Genomic DNA, 24,496 nt, shown 5'->3' with positions numbered 1-24,496 from the left:
GTGCATATGACTAGGCATTGAGGGTATTTAGGGAGCAATTTCACAGTTGACAACTCGAGCCTTCCTGTTTGATGAAAATTCACATTTCCCCAGGGGTAGAAGAGCGGAGCAAAGACCCAGCAGTTGGGAAAAAGAACACAGGGAGTGTAGCTGATTCGGGAAGGTGAGAACTTGGGTGAGGGGCTGAGACATGCACCCTCCTTCGAAGACTGCCACATGTGGAGGAGGCCATTTCATTTTTCTTTCTTTTTATGGGAAGGGGATACTGGAGATTGAACCCAGAAGTGCTATACCTCTAAGTTGCACTCCCAGCTTTTATTTTTTTTTCATTTTATTTTGATATAGGGGCTCACTAGGTTTTTGAGAATCTTGCTATGGCTGTCCTCACACTTGCCATCCTTCTGTCTACAGAGTACCAGGATCACAGGTGTGCACCACGCCTGGCTGATGGATGCCATTTTCTGAGCCTCTATCCAGCACACGAACAGATAGATACTCTTGCTCACAGAATCTGGGTCAGGAAATGTGGGTTAGCCTCTATGGCCCACTGCAACCCTGCAGGGTAACTTGGATCTGGAGGTACAGGTGGCCAGTGTCTCCACAGGAAACTGGGGGCCTCACTACCTGCCTCCCTCCCCTGCCATGTTACAGTCTCCTTTGCCGCCGCCACCACCACCTGTTCCCACCACCTCGTACCTGGCGTCATTTGGAGTCATTGTACATGCGGTTTGCTTGGTAGTGATTGTCAGAAGATGGAGTTTCTGATTCTCCACAGCAGATGAAGGAGGAGCTCCTCCTTTGGCAGCAGGAAGAGATTTAATCTGAGCTTTCCACCTGCTCTATCTATCCATGGATAGGATCTGGCAGAAACAGAGCCCAACACCCTCTGGGTTATCAGCAGGGGACTGGACGTTCAACTTGTTCCTTGTCCAAGATACAGCGTTGAGCTGGGCTGTGTGTCAGCCATTCTGAAGAAAGAGCCAGGAGCCTAAAGTCTAGGGCAGAGTAGGTCAGAAACCAACTGGGACTGGCCAGGAGCCAGCAGCGGACAGAATCAAGCCACACGGGCAAAGCCAAGTTGGTGCAAAGGGAACCTCGTCCATAGTAGACAGGCTGCAGCAGCTTTGATAAATCTCACCAAGCTGCCGTTGGCCTGGCTGCAAGGCCTGTGCTCCAGCTAGCAGCATCTCTAGGGTGTGGACCAGCTTCTGGCACGTCTGCCGAAGGCCAGTGTGTACCTGTGGCACAGAGCCAGCCCACCTGGCTCTTAGGAACCAACGAAAGTCTTCCAGTGCTGAGAGCTTTAGAGTTCATAAAGCATTTGGCATTCGCTCTAATATCCAAGCCGGGTGAAAGCCCACTGTGAGTCCCCGTTTCACAGCCAGGGGGTAATAAAAATGAGAGACTTGACTGAGGTCGCTCAGCCTTTTGAAGGCTGGCCTGGGACCAGCTCCTTCCTTCATGCCCCACAGTGAATATATGGCCTCCGTTGTATTCATACCATTCTGCTCAGTCTCACTGTGGGGAAAGCTGGAGCTATTCATTACTCTGGGTTTGCAGGCTGAGTGACAGTCTTGCTGGGTGGTAGTCTCGTTAGCTGTTACCCATTTCTAATCTCACCCGTCTCACCCTGACCTGGAGCCCACAGTGTCCCTGAGGGCAGGAATCAGCCCTGTGCTGTGGCCACTGGTGGCGACCGTCACCACCCTCCTCTCACCAGACCTGACTCTCGTCACCTCGTATGAGTGGGCTTTGGCCTAGCTATTCACTTTCTGCTCAGCATCACTTGGCTCTTAGTGGAATCAGGGCACAGGATTTCACAGCTCTCTCATTATTGGATAATCACCTGTACGAAATCTCAACAAATATAGGTAGCAATCAATCTGCAATTAATTAATATAAAGCGACCAGTCCCATTAAATCCAAATGTCGCCATGGACATGGTTGGTTGGCTAAATATCAGTGCCATTTATAGGTACATCTTTCTTGGGATTGTCCTGGACTCAAAAATATTTTTCCATTAACTAGCTGGTATTTAACAGAAATTAATTGTTTGCTATGCATCATCAATTTCATCCCCTTGAAAGTGAGACCTAGAGTTGCCTTGAAACAGCTGTGTGCATGGAGGTGCTCTCTGGGTCTCTCCCTTACTCCCTGGCTCACCTCACACTTCAACACCCTCCTTCTTACCCAGCATCTTAATGAGGCTTCTTTTACTTGGTCTGCAACTTCACAAGCTATTGCTTGATTTCTATCTTTAGACTAGGCTCATATTTCAAAATAGTTTATTATCGGCTAATGCCACAAGGGCATGAGTACTTAGACCGTGAGAGAAGTGGAACGGTGGGGCAGGTGGAGGAGTAAAGGGCTGCCATAACGCTGAACAAGACCATTCATTTTGCAGTAGTGGGATCTTCACTCATGGAACAGTAATAAAATCATTTGCCACCAACTGCCCACCTGTATTAGTCCCAAGCCCTTTATGGGACAGAAGTGACAGAAATCCACTCAAAAAATAATTGAAGTGAATAAATGACATTTATTGCCTCACATCAGTAGGTCCGAGGGAATTCAGGCATGGCTGCATCCAAGGATTCAAACAACGTCATCAGGGTTTGTTCTTTCTCTACATCTCTGTTTTAGTTTCCTAGGCTGCTAAAAAAGTGCCACAAACCCAATGGCTTAAAACAATAGAAATTTTTGCAAAATAATGTGAATATACTTAATGCCACTGTGTATACTTAAAAATAGTTAAAATGGAGCTGGCCATGGGGCTGCACACAAATAATCCCAGTCCTTGGGAGGCTGAGACAGAAGGATTACAGGTTAAAGGCTAACCTCAACAATTTAGCAAGGTTCTTAGCAAATTAGTGAGACCTTGTTTCCAAATAAAAAATAAAATAGGGCTGGTGAGTGTAGCTCGGAGGTAGAACAACACCGGGTATGATCCCCAGTGGCACCAACATACACACACACACACACACACACACACACACACACACACACACATTCTTTTTTTTTGAACAATTTTGCTCAGTTTTATTTCTTTTATTTTTATTGGTGCACTGTATTCTTTATATGGTTTGAAATCAGAAAATATACATCTTCTAACTTTGTTCTTTTTCGAGATCGTTTTGGGTATCTAGAGTCCATATTCCATATTAGGATAGATTTTTTTTCTGAAAAATAAATATATAAATATATGATAGTTTCACCTAAAAAAAAAGAAAAAATATTCTCTGGTAAGAAAGAAAGCAAAAAGAAATATTGAAATGTTATCTTTAAGTTATCAAAAGCTTGGTATCAGACAAATGAAACTGTTATGTGAGATTATCATTTTTAATTTTGGATAAATTGTTATAATACTAGATGTCAACCACTAACACACACACATTCTTACACACAGTTAAAATTATAAATTTTATGTTATGTCTATTTCACCATAATTTAAAAACAAAACGACAACAAATCCAGACTTTCATTCTCTAGCAGTTCTATAGGCCAGAGTCTAAAGTCAAGTGTCTCTACAGCTACAATCTCTCTAGGTCTTGCCCTGCCTCTGTCTAGATCCTGGCGGTTGTCATGCTCTGAAATTGCCTGACTGGCAGAGACATCACTTCTACCTTTGTTTCCAGCTGCACATGACATTCTCCCTCGGTGCATGTGTTTGTATCCATTTCTTTTTTCTTTCACTGGATTAGGGCCTGCTCTAGTCTGGTATAACCTCATTTTAACTAATTACCTCTGCAGTGGTTCTATTTCCAAATGAAGTTGCATCCTGAGCTTCCAGGTGAATGTGATTTCTTTACATGACACCATCCAACAAAATACAATCTGCCACCCCAGTCCCTTGCTCAGCTTTATTTTCATTCAGGATTCTTCTTAGTGACCGTGATAAAATTTCAGGGACTCTAGAAGTCCCTCCAAAGGGGAAGTCCCCCCTCCCCTCTAGCATCCATAACAGGATTTTGATTGGGCTCTGCTTGAATCAGGAACTCACCCCTGGACCAATCACCATCTGAGATGAGAGAGGAAGGGAAGGCAGGGCAAGGTGACCAATACATAGTTTTTCCAGAATTTTATGGAGATACAGGACAGCTCAGACAGCAGATGTTTCTATAACATTTCTTTAACTCTCCATATTTCTGTTATTAGAGGAAAGGACTTATCTCATTTTAAAGTATTATTTTATCCACAGAAACTTAATCATCCAACTATGATGGTTTTTATTTAGAATGCTAATGCATTCTAAATAAAATAGGCTAGGAATGGTAGATGACAGATGACAGATAGATAGATAGATAGATAGACAGACAGACAGACAGACAGACTTTGGAAGTGGTTTATTCCCCAACAGTTCATGTATTGAAAGCTTGGTCCTTAGTTTGACATTATAGAGGTGATATACAACCTCTGAGAGATGGGGGTTGGTGAAAAGAGCAGAGGTCATTGGAGGTGTACCCTGGGATGCAGAGAAGGTGGGACTCACCTTCTCTGGCTTCCTGTTTCAACATGTGATCTCTTTCTCCCACCCTTGGGATGCACCATTAGCGCCCCACTAGAAGCCACACCAATGGGGCTCCTCTCCCTGCTCTTGGGCTTTGAACCTCCCAAACTGTAAGCTAAATAAACCTCTTTCTTCCCTTAAGTATTTTATTATGGTACTACAAAAATGACTAAAATATATGGAAGAGAGGAGATTCAACCAGAATTTCTAGCAAGATTATAATTTATGAAAACCCTTTTCATTTATGAATTTAAGCCAAAAATATAGGAGAAAGGAATGTTAAATGACACAAAAAGGTGACATGTGGTGTATGCTAAAAACCACGGAATATTTTGAGCACGAGTAATTTATTAGAGCAAGACTTAAAGTGGATTTCAAAGCCCCTCCTCCACTCTGATTCCATTTTCTAACACTTCTAGTCTCATTAAGATGTCACAGCAGATTCATCAACAGAAGTGCCCCTTTCACATCTGGACTTGCCAAAACAAACTCATAGTTGTACAGATTTCTGGATCTGACCAACATGTTTCTTTCCCTCTATATTTCTGATGTATATTAAGGTAAAGACTATCCTCGCCCTTTATCTGAAGGGCGAGACCTGATACAGGGAGGGGAAGGTAAACTAGACTTTCCTCCCCTCCAGGGTATGGCGTCTGAGACAGAGGCTGGAAACAGTCTCTGGCAGCTTGCACCTTGAATGGCTTTTCTAAATGCTTGCTTATGCTGAAATCTCAGTGAGAAGCTTTATCTGGACTGACACGCCTGCTGTCACTTCATCAATTTGCTTAGTCAGCGAATGAATACATCTGGCCCACCAGTTACATCGAGCGGCCCCCAAGCGTCCTCTGTGAGGCCCCCTCTGCCTGGCCCTGCTCGTGAATCAGTTAGCAACCTGCTTCTCCAGAGCCCTGACAGCCTGAACGCTGGTTTAAACTTATGCAGCACAACACCAGGGAGACCGCTCCCTGCCCCCACCTCACCTTACACAGTAAAAAAGGGGCTTGAAATGGTCTTTTCTTGCTCATCTGAGCTGGCAGTGGTTTTGACAGCTTCCAAACTAATTTAGTTGCAGATCCTCAGCAGTAACAAAGCACCTGGCAGATGCGTTTCATTCACCCGTTCTCAGCCCAGATAGCGTCAAACGGTGGCACCTGGGACACCTGGGAGAGAAATGAAAATCTGAACACAAGAGAAGGGAAAGCTGGGGGATTAGGGAAGAAAGAAATACTAAATAATAATTAATATGGCCAAGGGAGGGAAGGAAGGATAAACTATGACTGACAATGCAGGTCGTAGAGTGATCAACTCGGCCCAGTTTGCCTGGAACTTCCCAGCTTTGAAACTCCAGTCTCAGGTCCCCCTTGGTCCTGGGCAAACTGAGACACTTGGTTACGTAGGTAGAAATAATGTGGGACTAAATGATGAAGGGTGAGTGATGAAGAGCCATTTTGAGGCCTGTATTTTTAAAATTTGAAAACTGTGACTCTTGACTCGGTGACCCTGGCCCCAGAAAGCAGATCACACAGCACGCACAGGTGTGACCAGACTGCTCCACCCTGGAAGGGTATCACTCATGGCCACACCATGCTTCCTTGAGGAGCCACCAAAAGGCTGTGGTTACTGTGTCCCCGACGTGTTGAGCTCTCAACACCTCCAAAGGTCAGCCAGTGTATCACTGACTGGGTGAGTTGGTGTGTCTTATGGCATATCTACCTAGATTTTTATTCTTAGTGTCTAAAGATCTAGTTGACAGAGAGGTGCCTCTGGGGGAGTGAAGCCATGAGGCTAATATTAAAAGCAAGTCACAAAGTAACTATAAGAGGCAGAATCAGAAATCACCCCAGAGTCAACACAGGCAGGCTCTCAAAGAAGAAGGTGGCCTTCGGGAAGACCACTGCCCCAGGAGTGTCCTGTACATTCCATAGCACAGGTGGCATGTGAGCACCATCTTGCCCATCTCTCCAGTATGTTTTGAGCCTCAGACTGCCAGCTGCTGGCATTGGCATTGGTCTCACTGTTGTGGGCATCTGGCATTACTACTGGGCCTCCCAATCTCTCTGCTGCCACAGGATGGAACTCCGGGGCCTGGCCCACTGGTCCTTGGCTTTGGCTTTCCGGCCAGGTGATGACAGCTGACCATAGCCCCAGCAGGACTAAACAAAGGTGTCTATTTTGCCAACAAAGAAATTCTCCTGTGGTGGCATATACCACTTGATACCCGTCTTGCAGAGATGGGTTGAGCCATATAACCAAGATGCTCTTTCAGGAGCAAACAGTGACCGTAGGTCCTAGTTTTTCTACCATGCCTATTTTTCAGGGCCACATGGATTCACACATTCTTTTACTTTAAAATATATATACATATATATTTATTAAGAAATCAGTAGGTGTCAGGCTCTGATGCAGATGCTAGGGATCCAGCAAAGATTAAGATGGGCAAGGGTGCTTCTGTCCTGAAGAGGGAAAGACAGTAAAGAGGAAGTAAACACACGAACAGTAATACTTTAGAAAGGGCTGAGCATTGGGAAGACAATGGCAAAGGGGGTATAGTCTTCCTTGGGAGGCGTCTTCACCTTCGTAGGAACTTCCCACCCAAAGAATGTAGTCTACCAACCCCTCAGAGCGCGGCACTGCCTCCTGCTGGCCAAGGTTAGCAGAACATGCTGGGCTCCACTGAGGTTGCTTTAGTTTATCAGTAAGTCCCAGTTAATGTTTTGCCCTAGTGCCCATATCCCCTTGCATTTATATAACCCACAGTCAATACTTCGAGGAGGTGAGGATTTAGGGACTGAATTTCGCTTGCTAGAGTCCCTGGGCTTTGGCATCAGCCAACATGAAGAATTCCTTTTCTTTGTCCCCTCTGCCTTGCTAACTGGTGCTGGTTCTTCAACACAGCTCAGATGCCTCCCCTGAAAGCCTTCCCTTGTGTCCTTCAATCCGCGTCCACGTGGGCATGGCCAAGTCTTCTCAGTTTGTTACCAAGCACAGCCTCTGAGACACAGAGAGGACTCAATAAACATTCATTGAATGCGCACATGAATAAATGAATGAGCTGCAGCTCGGCAGGCCAGCCTGGATCTGATAAACCTAGTCCCCCAGCTCGCCGCATAACCCAGAAGTCTACAATGAAAGGCAAAGTGAACTTGTTTTCCCACTAATCATATCACGCAGGAACAAAAAGTTGGAAAGGCGTCTCTTGGGTGGCTGGGATCGGCTCTCCCGCAGGTGAGAAGCACAACTGTTTTCGTCAAAGCCACACAAACGCCCCCTCAGCGGACTTCTTTGAAACATCGATTGATCTTTAAGAAAAGTATAATTTAACAAAAGTGCTGCTTCCAGCTTCTTGTCTCATTCTCTGAATTTCCTCCAAGTATTTCCAACTGTAATGTGAAATTCGACGGTATATCAGCAGATGACGGGGAGCTCCCTAGCTCAGCACTGGCTGGCAGGGAACAGCTGTTTCACAGCTACCCCTGGACAAGATGTTATCTCGGACAGGTTGGAGTGAAAAGTCCCCTGACTGAGCAGGTGTGGAGAAGGCAATGAAGGTTAACCTCCCAGCAGCCCTAACTCCAGGAAAAGGTATTGGGCATCTCCTGGAGACTCTACCTACTCAGCAGAGAAGGGGGTTGAAACTGTGTTGGCTGAAGAAAAAAAAAAGGGCCAGAGAGTCAAGGCTGTGGTTAAATGTTCTTTTTTGTGGATAGCAAGAAATCACCATAAATTTCTGGAATTGAAGGGTGCATCACTACCGTACCCTTTCAGAAACTTCCCCTCCCTTATCCAGCCAGGAACACTAAGAGAAGGTTATCATTGAGGTTTCAGAAGCAGAAATGTAACCTCTTTGCCCTCATCATGGTAAAGGAAGTCCATACTTTTGCTTAACCCACATTCTGGGTCTAACATGACAGTAAGAGCAAGCAGTTGACTTGCTGGGCTCGCCGGGGCAAGTCCATGACTGTGAGTCTCTGTCTTCAGTGGAGCCCATGGCGCGACTATGAGGTACGGGTAGGAAGGTGTGTGTCAGCATGCTTTTTAAACTGTGAAGCCCTGTGCTAAACCTGAAATTATTCTGATGGCCCCCCATATAGTACTAATTTTTGAAAACAACTATGCAGAATATCACTTAATACCTCCTTAATGTCTCATAAAGCATCTTTTACCCTCCCAGTGCCCCAGCAGTATAATTCTAAATTTCACCTGTTACAGTCGCAGGCAGAGAGAACTGTAAGCTGGCACACACAGGTATCAAGGGGAGCTGGGCAGCTTGGAAATTGTAATAGTGGATCTCACCACCAGATGGCACAATTGATGACATTTCTTTTTCTTGATTAAAGCAGACCTGGTAGCTGAGGAATCCAGGTCAAGAGTACATAGGTACGCCAGTATACCACATGGATAATGATTTAAAAGTTAAACCAATCTAACACACAAAGCCAATAAAATATGTTTCCTTGAAAAACATGCCTTCCTAATGTTAAGTCAGGCGCAAATTTAGAAAACTGCAACTTCTCAAAGTTGCAGGCTGTATAGTATGTTCACAGAGGATCGGGTCCAGCTTCCCACCGCTAGCCCTTCCCACACCATGAGGCCTGTGTGCTTTCCTATCTCATCCTATCCCTGTGCCTACGGGCTCGGCTGCCCTCAGAGGCCAGGCCAGAGGAGAGGTTCCTAGATGCTCTGGGAACTCAGGATGTTTGAGCTCAGGGACCTTGTGACGCTCTGGGACTCACAGTGTGGTCTAGAACAAGGGTCAACTGATTCTTCTGTGAAGGGTCAAGTTACTTGGGGCTTTGTCAGCAACACAGCCTCTGCCACAACTGTTCAACTTTGCCACTGTATCATGAAGGCAGCCATAGGGGATGCATAAATGAATGTGGCTATTTCAATATAAGTCTATGCTTTAAAAATGGGCAGCAAGCCAAATGTGGATGGCAGGCCATGGTTTGCAGACACCTGGTCTAGAATCTGGGGTGAGACCTACAAGTAAAACACAGGACATCATGTTAAACTTGAACTCAGGAGAAGCTAAATAATTTTTTGTGTGTATGTTCCAAATATTGCTTGGGGCATACTTATACCCAAAAGTATGAGTGGCTATTCATCAGACATTCAAATTTAACTGTGCATGAAGTATTTTTATTTGCTAAATTTGTCTACCCTAGCTGGGTTGGGAGCTCTGGGCAGAAACGTCCCATTGGCCCTGTGGCCTCCTCATCCCAGTGGGAGGGTCATGGCCAGAGGGAGGCCAGAGGGGGCCTCCAAAGCACAGGCCCTGGGTCAAGGCCATGCTTGCCCAGGTCTGAGGGCAGTACTGGTTTTTAAGTGACAACTTTTATCCTCTCGGAGAATAAATAGACTATGTACTTTCTGCCCTTTAAATAGCTGGTTTTATGTAGTTTGGGCATTTATTTATTCAACAAATATTTACTTATGGAGCTCTTGCTATGCACTAGCCAGTTCGGGAGGGGGGGACACAGAGGCACCCAAACAAAAGGGAAGAAGAGGCCCGGCTCTGTCTTCATGGGCTCCTGCAGGGCCCCAGACATCGTCCACATATTTATATATAAATAACAACGACACATTGGAAAGGCTACAAAGAGTGGAATAATAATAGAAAAACAAATAAATTGGGAGGCAAGGGAAGGCAGGCCTGGTGTTTGGCCTGGGTAAGAGGAAGCACTAGTTGCCAAGTAAAACCTGAGGGGAAAGGATGCCACCAGGAGCTTGGAAGCCTAGAGCAGAGGGAGGCAGTGAGGGACAGTGGGAGGCGAGGGAGGCAGTGAGGGACAGTGGGAGGCGAGGCAGGAGCCCAAGGGCAGCCCTGCTCTTGCTCCCAGCTTGCTAAGTCCCTAGAAGAGTCTGAAGGTTCCCAACACATAGAATGATAAATGTTTGAAGAGATGGAAATGTTAATTACCATGACTTGATCATTAAGCATTGTATACATGTATCAAATTATCATACCATACCCCATAAATATGTACAAATATTATGTGCCAATTAAATTTTTTAATGCAGCAGGAAGCCCCCCAGGGTTTTAAACAGGGAGGGAATACGAGCTCTTTCTCTCTTTCTGGTGTTTGAAGCTCTCAGTGCCTGATTCCTCCTGCAGAGTAGAAAAGCAAGGGATGTGGGGGAGGGAGTGTCCAGACTGTCTCCCCGACTTTGGGCTATGCAGAGATGAGGAAAATTAGAGGAGACACAGAACTGGAATCTATTGGTTGCCCATTACTACAGTTTGGATCTTAAATGTTCTCCAAAGACCCATGCGTGAAAGGCGTGGTCCCAGCCGGGTGCTATGGGGAGGTACTGCAACTTCTTAGAAGGTGAGGCTGGAGGGAGCCATTTGGGTGATTAGGGACATGCCTTCCAAAAAGAGTACAGGATTCCCGCCCCGGCTTCCCCTGTCTCTGCTTCCCACTCACTGTGAAGTGAGGTTTCCTCCACCAGGCATTTCCATGATGGAAGCCTCACCACAGGACAGTGGGGACAGCCGGCCTTGGGCTGAAACCCCTAAAACTGTGAGTCCAAATAAACCTTCCTTCTCCTTAAGTTTACTACCTCAGGTATTTATTACAGTGACAGACATGTGAGCAACATAACTACCAAGTGGCTAGATCAAGGGAGTGAGTAGATACGCTTGTCTGTGGATCAGAGGACGGTCAGGGCTAGGAATGGCTGATGGGGCTGTGGGAGCCTATGGAAGGCGTTTACAGCCAGGAGAAAGCTGGGACCTTCTTAGTGAAATGAGAAAGGGGCCCAGGACAGGTCCCTAAGGCACTTCAATATTAAGAAACAACAGAGAAAGGCCAATGAAAGAGAAGGGGCATTGGCCCGGACGCCCAAAGAAGGGACATTTCAGAGTCCCATTCCTAATGGTTATCCAATGCATCCTGTTCCCTTGAGCGCTCGTGAGGCCCCTCCTCAGCTTGGCCTCCCTACCCCATGTCTTTGCTATGTATATAATGAGAGAAAGATGAAACCGAAGGAAAGGAGAAAACACCAGCTCTACCCAGTCATTTCTGTTGGTATTTACACACACATTGAAAGAGTGAGTAAAAAGATGAAGGGGTGGCTTTTGAATGAGCAAAAGATCTTTATTCTCCTCCCTTATTGACTAGGAAATAGAATTTTTAATCTTCCGGAATTTTCTGTGACAGAATGGCAGTCAGTAAAGGAAAGGGTCCTATAACAAACCTAACCTGTGTCGGCATTTCCATCCTAGACCCGGGGGGAGGGGGGATGAGCCCACAGGGGTATCGGCCCCCTGCCCAGCTCCCCAGGACGATGGGCATGATGAGTTCGGACTACCTGGAGGGGAGTCATGGGGCTGTCATGATTCACATGGGTGACATTTCTTAGTTCCTGGTAAATAACCTTGTGTTTTGACCTATAACAATATGAAATGCTAACCAATCCATGAGGAAATTAAAATACCTTGATGTAGTTGGAGGCTGTCTAAGCAGATCCTGTCCAGGTGACAAAAGGTCAGCTAGAGTCTGGAAAGAAACAAAGGAAGAAAAAGGTCACGGAGGAAATAGCCGTGTGGTGAGATGCCAAAGTGCAGGAGGTTATCTGGACCAAAGAGATTCCTTTTATGTAAAGAATTGCCAACCACAGGTCACTAACACCAGGTAACATAAATAAGGTGGAAATAGATTCTTAAAAGAAGAACTGGGGCTCTGATTGCTATACTAGAACAAAGCCTGATATATGGCAGTACTTTATCTTTATATACAGGCTGAGTAACCCTAATCCCAAAATCCAAAATTTGAAACTGTAAGCACCAACATGATGCCACAAGTGGAAAATTCCTCACCTGACCTCATGTGATGGGTCACAGTCAAAACACAGGCACACTAAAAAAATATGGTGTGCCATTGCCTTTGGGCTACGTGTATAAGAAACATAAGCAGATTTCATTTTTATATTTGGGCCCCATCCCCAAGCTTTATGTATATGCACATATTCCAAAATCTGAAACAAATATCAACTCCAAGACACTTCTGGTCCCAAGCATTTAGATAAGAGATACTCAATCTGTGTAGCACTTTAGATTTTTCCAAATCTTTTTGCATATATACCACTTTACTTCATTTTCCCTGAAACCTGGCAAAGCAGTCATGGCAGAGATCAGGATTCCATTTGGCAGATAAGCAGTAGGAGAAAGGCTCAGAGAAATTAAGCAATTCGCCTGAGGTCACACAATGGCCTGATCAGGTAGTAGTCAGAACTGTGGTCTTCTGACCACTGGTCCTTTGATTGTTCTAGCACAACAACATTCAGAACAAGATCAGATCACAAAATGAGATCAATACAAGACCTTGGTGATCCCACAGAGAATTTTCTGCCTAGCTCTTAGCAGACTTCTATTGCTGATCCAAGTCTGTGTCCTGTAGCACCAGGAGTCTATATAAACAAGTTATCAGTAAAGACACAGCAGAAGAATCCCCAAGTAGGTGGCATATGGAAAGTCATGTTTTCCCAAACAAACAAAGTACCAGCTAATACTGCAAGACATGAAGGTAGGTAGCATCAATATCAATTTGTTGCTACTTAATGTGGCTGTCCATTCCTGGGGAGGTGGGCTCAGCCAGGCTGCTCCACCGTGTGGCTCCCTAGTGGGATCTGTGGAGTTGGACAAAGATGGCAACGCCTGTCGGGCGTGGTGGCGCACGCTTGTAATCCCCATGCTTGGGAGGCGGAGACAGGAAGATCATGCTGGTTCGAAGCCAGCTTCGCAGGCTTAAGAGACCCTGTTTCCAAATATATATGCACATACATATATATACATATACATATACATACATACACACACACACACACATAAACACACACACACATATATCACATATATATATTGGGTCTGGGAGTGTAGCCCAGAGGTAGAAGGGTTTCCAGGAACTCCAGTACCACCAAAAAAAAAAAAAAAAAAAAAAGATGGCAATGCCTCATTTGCGTCAAACCACTTGGTCCTCTCTCCCATTTCCTTTTAAGGAAACCCACTGAACTTCCAGAAATTCAATCAAGCTCCCACTTGGTGTGCGCAGGACAGGGATGTGAGGGACGCACCAAGACCTGGCTAGGAGTTCTGAAACCTGAGGACTAGATTCCAAAATCCTCAGCAACACGGGTGGAGCTTGAGAGGGAGAGAGCCCTGGGCTTCATCTTCTTTGCATCTCAACGCAACAAACGTAACCGTGCAAATAGCACGCAGTGCAGGCTTGCTGAATTAAATTGCCCTGAAGAGATAGAAGAAAGACCAAGTAGGAAATATGATTACTCAAAAAAAAAAAACTGCTGCTGCTCCTAAAAATCAATAAGGAAAAGAAGGCACACACCCATAGAAAAAAACAGGCAAAAATGCCTGAACAGGCACTTCCCCAACAGAATATCCAAATGGCCAGGAAGCACAGGAATAGGGGGTCGGCATCAGTAGTATCAGGGAAATGCTAATCAACACCACCTGACATACTGCCCCAGCCCTATTGGAATGGACACCGATCCCACCAGAGGATGCGGAGCTTAGGAACCGGCAAAAGCAAAACAGAAGACTCACACTGTATGAGCCGGTGCCATTCGCCCACGTACCATAGACACTACCGTAGCTGAAGGTACTCATGGTCCCTGCATGGCCCAACGATGCTACATCCAGATATACGCCCATCATAGTGCATGCTTCGCCCACCAAAACACACATTGAACAAAGAAGCCACAAACAAGAGCGTGTGCCACAAGATTATACTTCTATAAAGTTAAAAGAAAAAATGTGCCAGGCAGAGTGACACACACCTGGAATCTCAGTACTTGGGAGGCGGAGACGGGCAGATCACAGGTTCAAGGCCAGTCTCAGCAAGTTAGCAAAATCCTATTTCAAAATAAAACAAGTTTAAAAGGACCAGAGGTATAGCTCAGAGGTAGATTCCCCTTTAGGTTCAATCCCCAGTATCAAAAACAAAAAACAAAAAAGGCGGGCAAACTGCTGTAAAGTATGAGCAGCCCACATGGTCACCGCGAGGACCACAGCTGGACAGAGGCTCGGGTGCTGGTCCCATTCTGTTCTTGGTCTGGGCGCTAGTCCCAGGTGTTCTGCCTGTGATCACTCCTCGGGTTCTCAACTTGTGATCTGCGTTTCTGCATGTATTTTATACTTCCATAGAAAGCTTTTCTAAGACAGAAGATACATTTACCAGGTTTGCAACTCTGCTGCCGCTGATACCCAACAAGACGGAGCTTAGGAACCGGCAAAAGCAAAACAAGTTTCTCTATCCCTCTTCTACCTCCCATTACACGTCCTGTCTCGGTAGAGTTTTCTCTTTTCCCTTTTCTTTATTTGCCTTTTGACTTAGATTTCAGTTCTTGTCGAGGGGACAGGAGTACTAGAAACGGAACTCAGGGGCACTCTACTTTTTTTTTTTTTTTGAGGGTCTGGGGATGGAACCCAGGGGCATTCGACCTCCAAGCTATACCCCCTGCCCTATTTTTTATTCTTTATTTTGAAACAGGGTCTCACTAAGTTGCAGAAGGCCTCACTAAGTAGTAGCTGAGGCTGTCCACGAACCACGATCCTCCGGTCTCAGCTTCCCGAATGCTGGGATTACAAGCGTGTGCCACCACGCCCAGCTGATGCTCTACTTTTGGGCTACACTCTCAGCCTGTTTTATTTTGAAAAAGGGTCTTGCTAAGTTGCTGAGGCTGGCCTTGAACCTGGAATCCTTATGTCTCAGCCTCACCAATACTGGGATTGCAGGCATGCTCCCTCACACTGGAAACCTGGGTCTGATGAAAGAAGGCTGAATAACACTGCAAAATTACATTGTAGGCAGCTATCAGGAGCAACGGCTGTGTGGAGGATGCCATTGAAGAAGGATAAAATTGGAGCCAGGACAATTGCTTAGGGGCCTATTTTAATGGTTCAAGCAAGAAATGACATACATCTTGAAAACAGGAATGTATTGTTTTCTCCTGCACTCTCCTCTTATCCAGAGAGAAGGCGTGAGGATGAAGATGGAGGAAGTGACCAGGTCAGCGAGGAAGATGTGACCAAGGGGAGGAGAGGAATTAGCATCAGTCATTAACCAAGGCCAAGTATTTACTGTCTTAAGGATACCATCAGGCACCCAGAGATTCAAGGAGTTTAGTTTCCTCTGTGATTACTAAAGCCAGCTTTGATAATTTAAAAATCACATTTTGTTTTTCCAGAGGAGTTTGCTCTTTATTCCTTAAGCAAACATCGATTTACTTCTTCCTTTCTGGGCAAGGATTCCTAGAGTTTATCCGCTCTGGCTCAAACAACTCTTTCTGTGCTGCAAAGTCTCGGATGCCTGCTTGTAGGGAGAGAGTATTTTAGTGTCTTGCAGCTGTGAAGATGGGCAAATAGAAGGTAAAGAAAAGACTGCTACCCCACCTCCTTGTGTTTGGAGCCATCAGAAGCCAGAGCTCCAACTTTATAAATAGAGGCAAGAGCCGGGTATCATGCTCAGAAAAACTACTCTACGCTGCAGCCTTTGGATATCCAAATTTGGATACCGGAGTCCATCAATTCTGTCAAGGTCAAAACCCAGAGACCTTGAAGGTATGGCCAAATCAAGTTGGCCTTTGTGTGCAGTTGTTGACGGGACTTTTCCAGCACAACCTGGAGCCTGAGGCTTCCAGATCCCAGATCCAAGAAACTCCTGGGAGGAATGAGAAAAGAAGCCAGAGGGCGGCCCAGGGACCCCTGAGCTGATTCCCAAAAACTGCAGCCAACACCTCTGCTTCCTCCAGAGGGCTCACGTTGACAGCTTGCAGAACTGCCAGATCAGGTGGCCTGGGGGCCGAACACACCCCTGTGTGGAGGCTGATGAAATGCCAGAGCCTACATGTCTTTGGAATGGGACACCATCTCAAGCCTAAGTTGCTCTTTATTTTAAAGATATCCCCTTCTACAAGCTTCTGGCTTTTGTACCCATGTGACAGCAAAGGTAAGTAGGACTAGAGGAAAGATCCTGCTACTCAGAGAAACATACTCAGGCTGAAGGGGGGAAAGGAGATAGAAGAGCAACGGGGAGGAGGTGCGGGGACAAATGAACCTCTGCGCTATCAGGAGCCAAAGCACTCGCCACTCTGCAGCTCAGCGGCTGCTACCAAATGGTGAGGACCCACTGTGCTCCTACCTTCACAGAGCTAGTAGGGCACACAAATAGAAACATCAAAACTACTGTCTAACAGATGGGCTAAGAGTTGTGATGGAGGTGTATTACAAAGCACCACAGAAATACAAAGAAACGAAGGCTGAGTCTGGTCCAATGGGAGGGTCGAGGCTGGGCGGGTTTCAGGAAGAGCCTCTAGTGAGCTCTCTGTTGAATGAATAAATTGGCTGGTTTTTCAGTTAAGAAGCAGTATCTGGCCTGGATCCTGAGTTCTCCAAATCACAAAGAGAATAGCACCCAAGCAGGAGAAGGCCTTCACCAGAGGACTGCTGAGGTCCAGGAGTGATCTACCCAAAGCGGCTCTCTGTGCCCAGGAGCCCACTGCTTGTGTCTAGTAACACGCAAAGCCTCAGGGTAAGGAGGTGCATCTTCCAGGGATAGTAATTTTGACTAAGTATTTAGGTGAAATAACTATGTATGAAGCAATTAAAGTTTCTAAAATTAAAATAACCATATGCAATAGAAGGCAAATTCATTGGCATGACTTTTTAGGATAAAAGATTAGTTTTAATATTGAACATGTGGGGTGTTGGTCCCAGATTCTCGGTCTCTCTCATTCAAGTCTCTGGAGGAAGGAAGAGAAGCCTGTTTACCCATAAGGCAGGGTTCAAGGCGTCTTGTGAGACTGGGCGGCAGATGAGGGTGGACATCTTCAGCCATGTAGTAATGAGCTTCACAGAGTATGCGAGTGTGTTCAGGCTGGGCTTTGGAGGTGGTAGAGCACCCCTGGCGACCTGCCCAGACAGGACAACTTGCTGTTAAGCTGCAGGGTAGCCTTCCTGTCTGGACACCGTCACTGAAGCACAAGCTGACCTAGTCACCCTCTTGCTTAAGGCCTTGAGCTGCTACGTGAAGTCCCAGCTGTATGCAAGCCTGGGCTGCAGTGAGGAGAGTGGATTGTGAGCCTACAAGGCTGCAGGTGAGGAGGTGGGCGAGGACCCAGGAGCCATCAGAGGCTGCGCAGAGGAAGCACAGTGCGGTGTACAGAGCCAGATGGCATTAAAGGTCCCGCTTGTTTCCTAACTGGCCGTTACAGCCTCCACCTCTCACACACAGCCCCCTACATTTCAATCAGGAGGCATGACTCACCCCTCCTCGTGCCTTTCTGTAAATACATGTTTTGCTCCTGCTCTTCTGTCCACCTGGAATGGCCTGCCCTGACCCATCTCCTGATGCCAAAAGGGCCCCTGTCCTTCAGGGTTCAGCTCATGAAACCCTAGAGGCCTTATACTGAGCGTCCACTGTGATCTGGGCATGGGCCAAGATACTCCACATAATCACTAATCTCCCTTCCCTGCGAGGAGAGAAGGAGAGGAGCTCTATTTTGTAGAAAAAGGAACTAAGCCTCAGAGACATTAGGTAACCAGCTGTAGGTCACATAGCTGGCCAAGGACAAAACCAGAATTTGAGTCCTGACAAAAGGAAAGAAGATGATATCACTTGGTCATTTCATTTACCATTTACGTAGAGTTTTGGAAAACTGGAAACCCTGTGTTTGGGTTCAGACCTCCCCAATACACACACACACACACACACACACACACACACACACACCATGCACACACCTTCAAATGTGCCACACGATGTATTACGTTAACGGAAACTAACTTTTACTGAAGCATTTCAAGACAACATCTCTCTTTGAGGCAACTGGGCTGGGTCAGGGTAGGAGTGGCCACGGTGCCATATCCATGAGGCTGCCCTGCCTCGGGCTGGGGTCTGTACCCCACGATGGGCACCTATGGCACCTTGTACCTTCTTGGCTCTCCTCGAAGGCAGAGGCTATGTTTTATATTTCTTTTATACAGTTCTGTCTCCCAAGCACACAGCATGGTATTAGGGGCTGCTAGACTGCTTGTTGGTTGAATAAATGTTTGAAGCGGCCATTCCCGTCTGCATGTGCTGAGCCCTCCTGGGCATAAACGCCCTTCAGCAACCTTTTCTGGGCATCCAATCTTCAAAGGGGCCAATGGGAGGAAGGAAAGGAGCAGAGAGGCCAAGGAAACATGTGTTTGCTGCCTCCTGGTTTCCCCTCTTCTCCTGCACACCTGAGGCTGGATGTACCCCAGTTCACTGGGTCCAGATTCAATTTTGCATCTGGAGGATAGGATGGGGTTTCCTTTCTTTCCAGGCCATGTTGCTGGCTGTGGGGCATATCCTTCTTTTCAGCTTCTTTAATTTTTCTCAGGAACTTGTATTAATGAAAAAGGCATGGTGGACCAGCCAGGAAAGATGTATGGAGGTCTCTGAGCCTCTGAATGTGTTCTAAAGGACAGAAGGGAGTCAGAGAGTGGGGGTGGCCCTGAGACATGTTGGGGAAGCCAAAGTCCTTCAGTTTTTTCATCCTGGTAAGCATTTTTCAGGTCTGCTTGGTTTTGGCACCTATCAGCAAGGCTATTTTAAAGCACATAAAATCTGAAAATAAATGGAGCAGGGCTATGGGGAGGAAGGCTGGTTTGGCAAGGACTGTGTCTCCCGCCGGGCACTGCAGCTGGAGGGAGCCGCAGGAAGGCCAGGCCGCAGAGGAAAGGCCAGAGTTGCCCAGAAAGCCACACCCAAGCCCCCAGCCTCCACCCACCCACTGGGGGAGGTACCCCCAGCCCTGGCCCACACCCCTGGCCTGGAGGGCAGGTCGTGGGAGAGCAGCAATAGGACACAGTTCATGTCAGTGTAGGGGAGAGATGCTAACCCGCTGCTTTCTGGCACTTTCCCATCCCAAGGCCCTATCTGTCCCTGCAGGCCAAGTGACCTCTGCCCTGTTCAGGTGGCTTCTCCTTGACCCAAGCGGCCAAAACCCTCCATAGAGAGCTCCTGGCTTTCGGCTTTACTCTCAGCCACATTGTGCTCCACCTGCCTCAGGCCCCAGTGCCTCGCCTGCCCCTGGTCACCTTGGGACCTGACCTCTGACCTTCTGTGCCATACCTGGCTCTGCTCTTGTCCAGGTTTGACACTTGGCACTGCTCATCTGGCCCTGGATTTTGCTCCCCTTAGTGAAGAGCATCGGCTCTTGTGTCCCAGACCAGGTGCCCCCAGGATGCCAGATTCTACCTGCCTCATCCTGGAAAGACTAGGAGCTGGGGTCAGACCCCTGGGTGTGGAGCCTGCGCTGGGGTTTGTTTGCTGTGACCTAGATGGCTGTGGCGAGCTATCAAATCTCCCTGAGCCTGGCTTCTTCATGTACAAAACAAGAACCATAATAGCTCAGGCCTCAAAAGGTAGCAGGGAGAATTCACTCAGCTAATGTACGTGGCAGATGTATAGCAAAACCACTGACCCACTGTGAGCCCTGGATAAATGGTAGCTAAAATAAGAGACCAGTCCCAAGGCCCTCCTGTTCTTCATGAGTAAGAGATGGATGCTCACTGCCTCCCCAAAATACAAACTGAAAATGATTACAATAATGATGCCTTTCTCTCTTCCAGACAACAGGGTTTAGAAAACTCCAGGCAGTACCCACGGATCCCACAAAACTGTGGGCTGGGTGGGGCCCGTGGGGCGGGCTCCAGGGGACAGGTGTCTGAGGAGCAGGGGTGAGTGGACAGGGGTTGGTGAGTGGGGATGAGGGACAGGCAAGCCACGGCCCTTGCCCAGGAAACCCAGTGCAGGAAAGGATGCAGAATGAGCGAATGAGCTCCGTTTGAGGGGACTCGGGGTATCAGGGCTGCGAAGGATGTACAAAGGCAGGGAGACTCACCACCGTGTCCTGTGAAGCCGGCTGGAGGCCAAGCAAGCAGCCCTGCTCAGGTGCCCTGCGCAGAAGGTCCAGGCAAGCTCCGGGGAGGCAGGAGCAGCCTCGGTGGCCCCTGCCAGGACGCACGGCACAGGTACTGCTCTCTTCACTTTCACTTAAGTTGCACTCGGTTCTGGGGCAGCAGACGCTTGTCCAGTAGGTCTGTGGCCTTCTTACTCCTTTCTGAGACTCCTGCCTTCCCCCTGACCTCCAAACTCAGCCATGATAGAAAGGCTGGGACCTTACGAAGGTCTCCAGGGAGGGCCAGCCCGCTCATGGCAGGGAGGTATAGTCATTAGTGTCGTCTCATTAAACTGAAAACTGCTGCTGACTCAGGCCGGCTCTGGTAAGACGCGCCTACCTCCTGGCCGCCACATGACCGCCCCTGGGGCTCTATGTGGAGGGATGGAAACGTGGAGACCGGTGGGTGGGATAGGATAAGACCACTCTGGCCAGGCGCTGGGCCGCATGCAATGAGTTTTCAGAGATGAGGGTGTTCTTTGGGATAAAGGTTTGCTTGCTCCCATGGAGACACCAAGTACAGGGTTTAGTTCTCATACCCACCAGTCTGGAGCCAGCGTGGAGGCTCCAGGGCACTGCACACCCAGCCTCCTCCTCACATGGCTCCACTCTTCCTAGGCTGTTGGAACAATGATGGTCTCTATCCCAGTGACCAGGAGAGAGCCAAGGGGGAGGCAACCTCAGCACCAGCCCTCGGACCACTGCGGCGTGCTGCACAATACAGGAGCACGTTCAATCACTGACTTGAGGGACGTTTATTAAGACCTATAGGCATTCCAGAAATGGAGGTAAGAGTACAGTGCCTCCCTCAGGGAGCTTACAGTCATGGATTAGGGAAGAGGATCACAGAATGTACACAGTGCTATAAAGGAAATGTGTTTATTCATTATACCCCTGTTACATACTGGTCCGTACACTAGTTCTGGGGGCACTGTGTACAAATGCAGTCTTAAGCTGCTGACCCTCTAAGGGGAGACAGATGCCTCAATAGGTGGCCTCGACACAGGTGGTCAGTGCTATAGTGTGTCGGGGCCAGGGACCCCCTTATAGCAGGACCAAAGGGCCACCCAATGCTTTGCTACCAGGTGGGACCCCAGAAATGGAATGTTTCTTGTACACAGGGTCATGCACTAAGACTTCCACCACGTAGATTTAGCTCAGGAAACTGATGGGTTCCAGGAAGCAGAATGTGAGAAGATTCCCAAAAGCAGGAGGTGGGTTTAGAGCATCCAGAGGCCTAACAGTGACGGCTTTCCTCCCACGCACCCCAGACCCGACCGCCGGGGTGGCTGTTGGGTAGTGGCAAGGTCAACATTGCTCCTGCCCCAGAGGCAGACCACAGCCTCCAGACAATGTGTCCTTTTGTTATCTTGATGGCCAAAAATGGTCCTCCTCTAATTAAGAGCATCATCATTTGAATTAGAATTCATTTTCTCTTAATTTGGTCTTGAAGGGCTAGGATGATAGTTTGTCTTTCCCCCTACCAAATTGTGAGAAAATGGTTTCAAAGCTGTGAAGATTCATAAAAATATTAAATGGTGTTCTTTTTATCATAGCTAAAATGATGTAGTAGATGGGATGGGAACTACATTTTATTGAATAACCTAGTCTGCGCCAGGAACTGTGCTAAGCACCTTATATACATCACCTTATAAACCTACCACAGCCCTGCCAGGTAAGCATGATTTTACTCATTTTCCAGATGGGAAACTGGAGCCCATAGAGGTCAAGTAACTGTTTTATGATCATATAGCTAGTTTGTGGCAGAGACTAGAACCAAGTCTGTAAGACCTTTTCAATCATTCATAATCCTAGAAGATTTTAATTAGGTCAACCAGAACTTTTTCCAGGTTAAGCAACTCTCATTCTATTTATGTTTTAATTTTTTTATGATGGGCACTTCACCTTATGGAATATCGGACAGCTTTTGAAAATCAAGAGTTATTTGAGGTGGCTATAAATAGGTTGAGTTGTTTTAGGAGCTCAGTGTATTAAAATCTCAGAGAAGAGCTAATGTTAAGTTTTAAGATCTCACTAGTACTGGGGTCTGATGACAATTATGGTCAATTTCAGCCTATAGGATCAGACAGTTAAGAGTAAAGACACATATTGCCAGCATGAATTTCCAGTGTTTGGTAAAAAGTTGATTGTCTTTCAAAAGACTTAATGTGATATTAACATAGAGCTAATATGAAGATTGTATAAATGGTGGTAGGAAAGAAAAAATATTATCCCTTCATCACTCTGTTCATCTACCCAAATATTAAATCATTATTATGCTTAAGGCCAATACCAAGCACATTGGAAGGCTGGGGGGAGGGGCGGGTATGTTTGAGACAGGGGAAATTATTGCACACATTTTCTGTATGTGATTCATCTGGCCTCCTTGACCTGGTTATGCCAACTTTATCTTGTGCTTTTTATTTGAGAAAAATCTCAGCAGCATCCTATAATATGCCTTCCTAGTACTCCTCAAAGCTACCAAGGCCATGAAAACCCAGGAAAGTGTGAGAAACCAACACAGCCAAGAAAAGCTAAGGAGACATGGTGACAAAAGGTGCCATGGTATCCTGGACAGATCCTGGAGTGGAAAAAGAACATTAGGTTAAAACTAGAGACACGTGAATTAACTATGGGCATTAATTACAAAAAGTGTTTTTAAAAATGGCTTGCCAGTTCCACTTGAGTAATAGTGTCATTCATCAAGGATGGAGGTTGAAGAGACGAAGGGAGAGAGAGCCTGGGCTCCCAGTGGGGCCGTGTGCACGACCCAGGAGCCGGCCTTGGCTCTGCTCCTCCCCAGCTGTTACCTCAGCCTCGGGGCCGTCATCTCTGAGCCCTCTGCCCTGCGAGTCTTGGGTTCCTGATCACAGAAGGGTCTTGCCCGGGATCTGAACCCATCCTTGATCACTTGTTTTAAACCATTTAAGACAAGCCCTTCACCTCTCATTCACCACCTTGTGAATGGCCATTAGTTTTCTTTGACAAGATTTGGAAACCATCCTCATCCCCTTCTGAAGCTCTCTCCCTAATTAGCAGAGGGAGAAGTGCCATTGCTGGGAGTGGCCTTTCTGCAGCACACTTCCCTCTGCTTGGCAAATTGAAAGCATTTGGCTGAAACTCTTCACGGTCCGCTCCGTTAGCTGGAGCCTAACTGTTGGGTGGGGCTTGCTGTTCTCTGGGCTGACAGCTGGCTGGGTGTGCCCATCTCTAATCGTTTCATATGCTTATGTGGCTGGTCTCTTCCCAGGACTGGGGGCTGCAGCAGATGAATCATAGTGTGTTTGGGAAACCTGGGGGCAAACGTGTCATTATCTGAACCCTCTGGTCCTCCCCGATTCTCCAGGAGAGACCTTAACCATAGTTCCTTTGAGCTCTTCTCCATTTTCCTGTGTTTAGCCACCTGATGCCAAGCTGAGCTGCACTTTGGGGGGGAAATGCCCACTTTATAGAATAATTGTGTTGTACCGGGATTTAGATTGTGTATAATGGTTTTGTGCCAAAGAGTAGTAAACAATCAAATCTTAATAGCTTAGAGTTCACTAATTTCAGAATTGCAGATCATTTGGTTGGGATGTGGATTACCAAAGTTTGTCTTTTCTCAAGCAGATCTTTTCCTAAAGGATGGTACAATTTAATATTGTAAAAAAAAAAAATCACAAGGTAGATGTTGAAGATATCTCAGAGAATTAAGTTTTTCCAGCATCACCTGTCTCTTTTAAAAGTGCCTATTACATACCAACAGCCAATATGTTCTTTCCAAATCCTTCTAGAGCCTTACCGTTAAGAGATCACTTGAGCCCTGCTTCTGTATTTCCCTACACAACTTCCTTAGCTTTCTTAGTCAGTTTTGTTTTGTTTTGTTATAAAATATAAATATGGCCTGTTAATTTCTTGGGGTACTGTAAGAATAAGTGAAATAAAAGAAACAATATTGACTTTTAAATATAAAAAGAATATTGGTTCATTAATCCATACATTAAAAAGAATATTTTAAACACCTGTGGTTACTTTGTGTTCTTATTTTTATTCTGTTTTTCCCAT

The sequence above is a fragment of the Muscardinus avellanarius genome (genome assembly GCF_963383645.1).
Source record: "Muscardinus avellanarius genome assembly, chromosome: 12".
In the NCBI taxonomy this organism is placed as follows: domain Eukaryota; kingdom Metazoa; phylum Chordata; class Mammalia; order Rodentia; family Gliridae; genus Muscardinus; species Muscardinus avellanarius.
Note: the sequence above shows the minus strand (reverse complement) of the source record.